This window comes from Chrysochloris asiatica, unplaced genomic scaffold, assembly GCF_000296735.1.
Source record: "Chrysochloris asiatica unplaced genomic scaffold, ChrAsi1.0 scaffold00152, whole genome shotgun sequence".
NCBI classification, from domain to species: Eukaryota; Metazoa; Chordata; class Mammalia; order Afrosoricida; family Chrysochloridae; genus Chrysochloris; species Chrysochloris asiatica.
The window spans coordinates 645,169-655,493 of NW_006408670.1; positions in this window are offsets into that span (position 1 = coordinate 645,169).

Genomic DNA, 10,325 nt, shown 5'->3' on the forward strand with positions numbered 1-10,325 from the left:
TTGTTTATCCATTCTTCCATTGATGAGCACTTAGACTGTCTCCATCTTTCTGCTATTGTAAATAGTGCTGCTATGAACATTGCTGTACATATATCTACTTGTGTTATGGCTCATATTTCTTGTGTGTAAATATTAAGTGTGGAGGAATTGCTGGATAATATGGTATTTCTATTTCCAAACTCTTGAGAAAGCACCATCTTGCTTTCCAGAGTGGTTGGACCAGTTTGCAATCCCACCAACAATATAGGAGGGTTCCAGTCTCTAAGCATCCTTGCCAGCATTTATTGTCATCAACTTTTTGATCTGTTCTGTTATTGCTGTTATTGCTATTATGACATGATATCTCATTGTTGTTTTGATTGCATCTCTCTAATGGATAATGATTATTAACATTGTTTCATATGTTTGTTGGACACCCTTACCCTGATACTGGTAGATTCTTCTGTCCTGCATGCATACAGATACTCTCAGCATTTAAAGAGACCAGAAGCCCAAGAGACAGCCCTGAGCTGTTTTTTAATAGGGAAAAGGCCAGAACAAGGGGTGTGGAGAGGGAAAGAGTATTTAAAAACAAAACAGGCTGAAAATTAAATTAAATCCTGAGATAAAGCATAACAACCAACAGTGGCATCTTAAAATTTATCAGGTGGTCTTGAAGGTAAGAAACTGAAAGAAGACATTAAAATCATACTTATATTAGGCTACAGATTTTTGTTTTCTTCTCTTCCTCCTCTCCCTTTTCTGCAATTATAGACTACAGTATACAACATAGTTTTTTTGTTGTTGTTGTTATTGTTGTTGTTGTTTTTCTTGTTTTTTTTTGCTTTTGCTGTTTTTTGTTCCCCCTTTTACATTTGGGGAAATTCTTTCTCTGACTATATTACACAAGAAGAGAGAGCAACTGCTGCCATAGAGTCAAGCTACAATCACACTCTATAAAACACCCAAATCCAGGAAAACACCTGTACCAACTGTCATACACTAGGGAAGCAGTCAACACCTGTGAAAATTACTCTGCCTTAAGCAATACAAAAGAGTGAAAAAGGAAGCCCACATCCACATCTCATTTTCCAGGAGGCAATCATAAAACATAAAAAATACCAGAATACACACTCAATTAAATATTAAGGCCACAGATAAACACCAAACTTGTCCAAGAAGCAAAAGCAGATGCCCATATCAGCATATGTCCAGAAACGATAAAATGTCTGATACAAATGGCCTAGAGGTAGACCTGGAATACCTTCGGGAAGTAGTCAATGAATACAGAAAAAAATATTATAAAATGTTTCAAAACACTTTGTAATGGAGTTGAGAAAAAGAAGGAAGAAGTCAGGAAGGTGCTACAGGAACAATCATATAAGATAGATACAGCATGGGGAACCATTCAAAACCCACAAAGAGGTCAAAATGATCAATAATAGAATGTCAGCTATAGACAATACACTGAAAAGACAAAAAAGTAGAATAAAAGAGGTAGATGGCAGAACTAGTGATCTGGAAGACAAATCTCACAATACCACTAAGATAGAAGAGTAAGGAGAAAAAATGATTTAAAAAAATCTGAAGAAGTTCTAAGATTCATGTGAGACAACATGAAGAGGAATGATTTAAGAGTTATTGGCATTCCATAATAGGAAGAATCATGCAAGTCCACAGAGGATATAGTTGAAGAACTGCTGGAAGAAAATTACAGCAACATCCTGAAAAGTGAAAAGAGAAACTTTCAAGAAGCTCTATGAACTCTGGGATAGACAGACCACAAAAGAAAATCACCGAGACATATCATAATCAAGTTCTCCAAAGTCAACGATAAGGAGACATTTCTGAAAACAGTCAGGGAAAACAGAAGTGTCTCATACAAAGGCAAGCAAGTCAGATTAAGCTCAGATCTCTCTGCAGAATCCATGCAAGCAAGAATGCAATGGGGAGACATATATAAAACCCTGAAAGAAAGAAAAAACAAAACAAAGATGTCAATCAAGAATCGTTTTCCAGCAAAGGTATCAATCAAATGTGATGGTGTAATGAAAACATTCCAGGATAAACAGAAGCTAAGGGATTTTTCCAAAGCCAACCCTGTACTACAAAACATCCTAAAGAGAATTTTGTGGACTTAGAACCAAGAAAAACAGACAACAACCAGAGATTGATATACAAGGCAGCACCTCCCAGAACTAAATCAACAGAAGGAAGAGTCGAGAACAGCATGAAATTTACGAACAATCTTCGAGAATCTGGGTCAGTCCACAATAGAAACAATTGCAGTGTGAAAAAATTAAATATGTAGGAAAAGAGATTCAGATGGTGAGAAGGTCAGGTAGAATACAGGATAAAATAGACTGCATTAAATGGAGGGAAAAGTTAATGGAATATAAGATACCCTCAAAGTAAATTAACACTTCACAACATACCAAGAAAAGCATGGAAACATTAAAACTATGAGGAAACTAACTAGAAAGAACAAAAAAACACTAACTCAGCACAGGAAGACACACAGAACAAAGAAAGCATCAACACCACAAAAAAAAAAAACAAAAAAACAAAAAAACAAACAAACATAATGGCAGCTATTGATCCATACCTATTGATAATTATACTGAACAGAAATGTATTAAATGCACCAGTTAAGAGACAGATGGTGGCAGAATGGCGAAGAAAACAAGATCCTTCAATACGCTGTCTTTAAGAGACACATCTTACACACAGACAAAGAAACAGATTAAAAGTCAAAGGATAGAAAAATATATACCAAGCTAATTGCAATCAAAACAAACAGGAGTGGCAGCACTAAACTCTGATTAAATAATCTTTCAGGAAAACCCAGCATAATAGATAAAGATGGACATTACCTCATGATTAAAGGGATTATTGAACAAGATGACATAATCATAATAAATATCTATGCTTCCAAGGAAAGAGCTCTAAAATATATAAAGCAAATTATAATAGATTTGAAGACAGACATAGACAAATCTACAATAATCGTGGGCGATTTTAATACACTACTTTCAAAAATGGATAGAACAACCAGAAGAAAACTTGACAAAGACACAGAAGAAGTAAACAACACAATCAGCCAACTGTACCTCATAGATGTGTACAGTGCATTCAACCCAACAACAGCACAATATACATTCTTTTCCAGTGCACATGGAATATTCTCTAGAATAGAATATGTGATAGGCCACAAGACAAACCTTAAATTTACAAATATCAAACTACTACATAGCATCTTCTTAGACCACAATGTGATCAAATTAGAAATCAACTATACAAAGACCAAGGATATAAAATCAAATATATTGAAACTGACACTGTGCTGAAAAGCAACTGGGGAGTAGAAGAAATTAAACGTGAACTCACAAAGTTCCTAGAAACAAACGAGAACGAAAACACAACATACTAAAATCTTTGGGACACAGCAAAAGCAGCCCTGAAAGGACAATTTATTGAAATAAATGCACACATCCTAAAAGAAAAAAGAGCCCAAATTAACAGCATCTACAACAATTAGATAAAGACCAACAAGAGGGAACCTACAGCCACCGAAGGAAAGAATAATAAAGACTAGAACAGAATTAAATGAGCTAGAAAACAGAAAACTTATAGAAAGAATCAAGACAAGAAGCTGGTTCTATAAAAGGATTAACAAAATTAACAGACCATTGATAGACCTAACAAAAGAAAAGAGTGAGAAGACACACATAAAACCCATTAGAAACAACATGGGCAATGTCATAATGGAACCAAATGAAATCAAAAAAATAATAACAGACTGCTATGAAAAGTTGTACTCCAAAAAATTTGAAAACTTAGAAGAAATGGACACATTTTTAGGAAAACACGACCTACCTAAACTTACACAGATTTAAGTAGAAAACCTGAACAGACCATAAACAAAAGAAGAAACTGATTAGGTAATCAAAAAACTCAAAACCAAAAGAAATGCAGGTCCAGATGGCTGCAGTGGTGAGTTTTACCAAACATTCAGGTAAGAGCTGTCAAGAAGTCTACCTAAATTATTCCAGAATATACAGTAGGATGGAAAACTTCTAATACATTTTATGAACCAAGCATAACTCATAACTCTCATACTAAAACCAAGGAAGGACATCACTAAGAAAATTAAAGACCAATAACCTTCATGAATATAGATGCAAAAACTCTCAACAATATCCAAGCCAACAGAATCCATCACCACGTTAAAGAATGAATGCATCATGATCAAGTGGGATTCATATCAGGGATGCAAGGATGGTTCAACATTTGAAAGATGATCAATGTAATCCATCATATAAATAAGAAAAAAGAAAATTACTACATGATCATACAGATGAATGCAGAAAAGGTATTTGACAAAATCCTACATCCATTCCTGATAAAACAATCAACATAGATTGGACCTAAAGGGAAATACCTCAACATAATTAAAAGCATATATACAAAACAAACAGCTTACTTTACTCTCAAAGGAGATAAACTGAAATCCTTCTCTCTGTGAACAGGGATCAGACAAGAATGCCCTTTGTCACCACTCCTATTCAATATTGTGCTGGAAGTCTTAGCAAGAGCTATACAGCAAGACAGGGAAATTAAAGGCATCCAAATTGGCAAAGAGGAAGTAAAACTATCTCTATTTGCAGATGATATGATCCTATACATAGAAAACCCCAAAGACTATGTAAACAAGCTACTAAACCTCATTGGAAGATTCATCAAAGTAGCAGGATATAAGATCAACATACAAAATTCATTTGGATTCTTCTATACCAAAAAAGACAGCACTGAAAAAGACATTAGGAAAGCAATACAATTTACAATAGCCACCCAAAGTTGAAATATCTAGGAATAAATGTAACCAGAGAAACAAAGGTCCTATACAAAGAAAACTACAAAACACTACTACAAAAAACCAAAAGAGAGTTACAAGAATGGAAGACTATACCATGCTCCTGGATAGGAAGTCTTAACATTGTGAAAATGTCAATACTTCACAAAGTAATCTACACATATAATGCAGATTCCAAGGACATTTTTCAAAGAGATGGAAAAAAAATTTACAAACTTTATATGTAAAGAACTGCTTAAGAACAAAGTTGGAAATCCTCTCACTCCCTTATTTAAAAATTTATTAGAAGGCTACAGTGGTCAAAACAGCTTGGCACTGGTACAATGAAAGATACAATGATCAATGGAACAGAATCAAGAATGCAGAAATTAACCCATCCACATACAATAGCTCAAAAAGGGGAACAAATCTTTACAGTCAGTATCATTTCCACCCCCTCCATACACAGAGTAGACAGGGATGGGCAACTTGCACACTGGCTATCAAAAATGGAGGGGCTACAAAGGCAAGAAGTGACTGGCTAGCAAATTTTCAAGAGGGAGCCTAGATCCAGAGGGCATGGAGGAAGGTAAATTCTCCACTGAATAGTATACAATCTGCCTGGGTGGGGCTGATGAAAAGAGATGGGAGATAGATCTCTTGTGGTATAATAGTGAATAATTGTTATTAGGACTGACTGAGAGGGTTGGAAAGTAAAGGTAGATATTTTATAGCTAAAGGAAAGCAGTGGTTTACTCTACAGACCAGAAGTGGAGGACTCTGGGATCATCAAGGGAGAAGAGTGGATTATGGGACCCTACCCAGAGAAGCAGTGACGGCAGAGATGAAGGCAGAGACAATGACGTGGAGAGATGGAGCAGCTTGGAACTCTAGACCCAGAGAGGGAGAGGGGCTATGTGCTGACAACCAGGGAGCAGGCTAGCAGAGTGTACCACTTGGTTGGTTGATGATGCATGGAGGGGATTGTAACCATGGCAATGTAACAATATAGGATAGGATGAATGTAAAGCTAATGTTCTCCCATGTAAACTATCACATATATTAGCATGTGATCATAAGCCAATTATACTGAAGTAGGAAGTACAAGGTGCATTGAAGGAATTGACAAAGAACAAGGAACCAGGTATTGATGGAATAAAAATGGAAATCTTTTAAGAAGTGAGGCCTCACTGGAGAAACTCACTCATCCCTATGCGAAGAAATTTGCAAGACAGCTATCTAGGCCTACTGATTGGAAGAGACCCATTTTTGTGCCCATTCCAAAGAGAGGTGACCCAACCAAATGAAGCAATCACCAGACAATATCATTAACATCCGTTGTGAGTAAAGTTTTGCTCAATGTAATATAGAAATTGCTGCAACCATATATTGACAGAGAACTTTCAGAGGCTCAAGATAGATTCAGAAGAGGACTTGAAAGGAGGGATATCATTGCATATGTCTGATGGATCTTGGCTGAAAGCAAAGAATACCAGAAAGAGATTTACCTGTGCTTTATTGACTATGCAAAGGCTTTCTATTGTGTGGATCATGACAAGATATGGACAACACTTCGAAGTATGAATATTCCAGAACACTTAATTGTGCTTATAAGGAATCTGTATATGAACCAAGAGGCAGTTGTTCGAACAGAACATTGGACACTGAATGATTTAAAATGAAGAAAGGTGTGTGACAAGGTTGTATTCTTTCGCCATACTTTTTCAACCTGTATCCTGAGCAAATAATACAAGAAACTGGGTTATATCAAGGAAATCTTGGCATCAGGATTGCAGAAAGACTCATTAAGAACCTGTGATATGCAGATGATACAATCTTGCTTGCTGAAAGTGAAGAGGACTTAAACTACTGATGAAGATCAACAACTACAACCTTAGGTGTGGATTGCATCTCAATGTAAAGAAAAGAAAAATCCTCACCACTGGACCAATAAACAACATTCTTATCAATGGAGAAAAGATTGAAGTTGTCAAGGAATTCATTCTTCTTGGATTGCCTATCAACACTAATGGAAGCAGTAGTCAAGAAATCAAGCAATGTATTGCATTAGGCAAATGTTATGCAAAAGACCGTTTTAATGTGTTGAAGAGCAAAGATAACAGTTTAGGGACTTAATGTGTGCCTGACCCAAGCCATGACATTTTCAATAACCTCATATGCAAGTGTAAGCTGGACATTAAATAAGGAAGACCATAGAATTGATGTTTTTGAGTTATGGTATTGGAGGAGAATGTTGAAATTGCCATGGGCTGCCAAAAGAACAAAGAGATCTTTGTTGGACAAAGTGCAAACAGAGTGCTCCTTGTAGGCCAGGATGGCCAAACTTAGTCTCTCATACTTCAGACATATTGTCAGGATGGACCAGTCTCTGGAGAAGGATATTGTGTTTGGTAAGGTAGAGGGTCAGAGGAAATGAGGAAGACCCCCAGCAAGACTGATTGGCAAAATGGCAACATTGATATGCTCAAGCTTTGCAACAATTGTGAGCTTGGCCCAGGACTGGGCATTGTTTCATTCTGTTGTGCATAGGGTCTCTATGGCACCTAACAACAACATCAACAAAGGCACGAAGTGACTGATTTACAAGCTTTCAATAGGGCACCTAGTTTCAGAGGTTTTAGGTGAAGGTAGAATCTCCAATGAGTGGTTTCCAACCTGTCTAGACAGGACTGGTGAAACATATGGGGATAAGAGTCCTGTTGTTCAGTAGTGAATAATTGCTATCAGGACTGATTGTTAATGTAGCAACTGTGAATGTACACATTTGTAACAAAAGGAGGGGAGTGGTTGATTGTGCGGTAAAGGAGTGGAGGACCCTGGGACCACTAAGCGAGAAGAGTGGAGTGCAGGATGCTATCCATGGAAGCAGCTATGCCAGACATGGAGGTAGAGACGATGAAATGGACAGAAAGGTGCTGGGGACTCTGGACTCAAGGACAGAGAGGGGCTATGAGCTGGTGGCCAGGGTCAGGCTTGCAGGGTATACCCTTTGGTTGTATGATTGGTTATATATTCCTGAGTACTTTGGTGTACATCAAAAAAAAAAAAAAAAAAAAACAGGGAATGGAAGGAAATGCTGTTGAATGATGATGCATGGAGGAGATGTAATCACTGCAATGAAACAAAATAGAATAGGATGAATGTAAATCTGATGCTCTCACATGAAACTATCACTCAATTCACACACACAAAAATCTTAAAAACAAAAAAATAAATGTTTACCCAGCATAGCAGTCAGACAATTTTGTGATGGTGTAGTAAAAACATTCCAGGACAAACAGAAGATGAAAGGACATTGTCAAAACCATTCCATCACTTCAGAACATGCTAAAAGTAGTTGTTTGAACTGAGAATCAACAATAACAGACAATAACCAGAGATCAACAAACGTAGCAGCACCATCCGGAATTCAATCTACACATGGAAGAGACCAGAACAGAACAAAACTACAAAAATGTACTCAGTAGATCTGGGAGGTCAAACTATGATCAAAACAATTACAATGTGAAAGAAAGTAAAAATATAGGAACAGACATCCAGGTGATGAGGAGGTCAGGTAGATTGCAGAATAATATAGATTTTTTTTGTTTTTGTTTTTTAAGTTTTTATTGTGAATTGAGTGATAGATTACATGGGAAAAATCAGCTTTACATTCATCCTATTGTATTTTGTTTCATTGCAATGAATATAGTCCCCTCCATGCATCATCATTCAACATCCCTTTGCTTCCATTCCCTCTTGTGTTTTTTAATGTTTGTTTGTTGTTTTTCTTTTGATGCACATCAAAACAGTCAGGAATATATAACCATTCAAATAACCCCAAAGTCCTGCCAGTCGGCAGTAATCACATAGCCCCTATCTCCATGAGTCCAGAGTTCCCAGTTGCCCCATCTCTCCACGTCATCATCTCTGCCTCCATCTATGGCATCACTGCTTCTCTCAGTAGGGCCCTGCACTCCATTCTTCTCCCTTGATGGTTCCAGGGTCCTCCACTCCTGAACTTCAAGAACAACCACTCCCGTCCTTTTGTTACAAAATATCTACCTTTACATTTTTAACACACACAATAAGTCCTGATAGCAATTATTCACTATTGAACCACAAGAGTACAATTGACTGTTTTTGATGGAGAAAAAAGTAATGGAATATAGGGCAACCTCAAAGAAAATTAATGCTTAAACACTACAGAGAGAACAAACAAGATGGTGGATCGGGTGGAAGTGCAGAAAGAGCTCCGCTAGCAACAACACAGAACACCCGATCAAACAGGCTCATGGGATGGTCCCAGAACTCTGAACCACATATAAAGGAATATTTAGAAGGCTGGAAGGCTTACAACTGGGGGAATTTGTGGTAGAAGCAAAAAATCCATTATTTTCTAGTCCAGGACACTCAGCTGCTCCAGGAGGTGCCATCTTTGGTGAGACCAAACGGGGGAAGTATCAGAGAGGCCACAGACGCCTGGCAGAACCACGGAGATAAAGGTGTGGACATTCTTTTCTTTCGTTAGCTGTTCATTGGTCCCTTGCTACCTTTGCACCTTGATTCTGCTGACAATAAGGGTGCCTGAGCTAGTGGGCACCCCAGACCCACCCTTGGAGGATTCCACTACGCATGAGCACAGATCTCCTCGAAATGTAAAGAGACACTTTCCAATTAAAACTAAACAGCCATAGCTGGCCCTGAACTGTTTACAACTAGAAAAATAGCCTGAACGGCAATTGTGGAGTGTGACAAGCAGAAAAATAAAAGGAAATAAGCCAAAAATTAAATCCTAAATTACGTCAAAAACAACCAACAGTGGCATCTTGAAATTTCTGGAGAAGAAGAGTGAAAAGGGAAGCCCATTTCCTGATCACATCTATCTGGAGGCAACCAGAAAGCATAAAAATACCAAAATACATACCCATCTAAGTATCAAGGTCACAGATAATGCCTGAATATGCCCCCAAAACAGAAGCAGATGACCATATCTGCACATGTACAGAAACGAGATAAAGTGGCTGAGGCAGTTGAGCAGGAAGTAGACTTACACTCCATAATGGAAGATGGCCAGGCTTTTGAAATGCCAGAGAAGGAATTCAGGAAAATGTTTCAAAAATGTATTAAAACAGTATACAATGGAGTAGAGAAAAATAAGGAAGAAGTCAGGAAAGCACTAGAGGAACAATCAAATAAGATAGATACAGTATTGGAAACAATTCAAAACCTACAGAAAGAGGTCCAAACGATTAATATTAGAATATCAGAAATGGAAGTGGACAATACACTGAAAGGGCAAAGGAGTAGGATTGAAGAGATAGAAGCTAGAACTAGTGATCTAGAAAATACACCTCTCAATACTACTAAGAAAAAAGAACAAATACAAAAAGGATAAAAAAAATCTGAAGAAAGCCTAAGATTCATGTTGGATAACATGAAGAGGAATAACATAAGAATTATTGGCATTCCAGAACAGGAACAATCACACAAG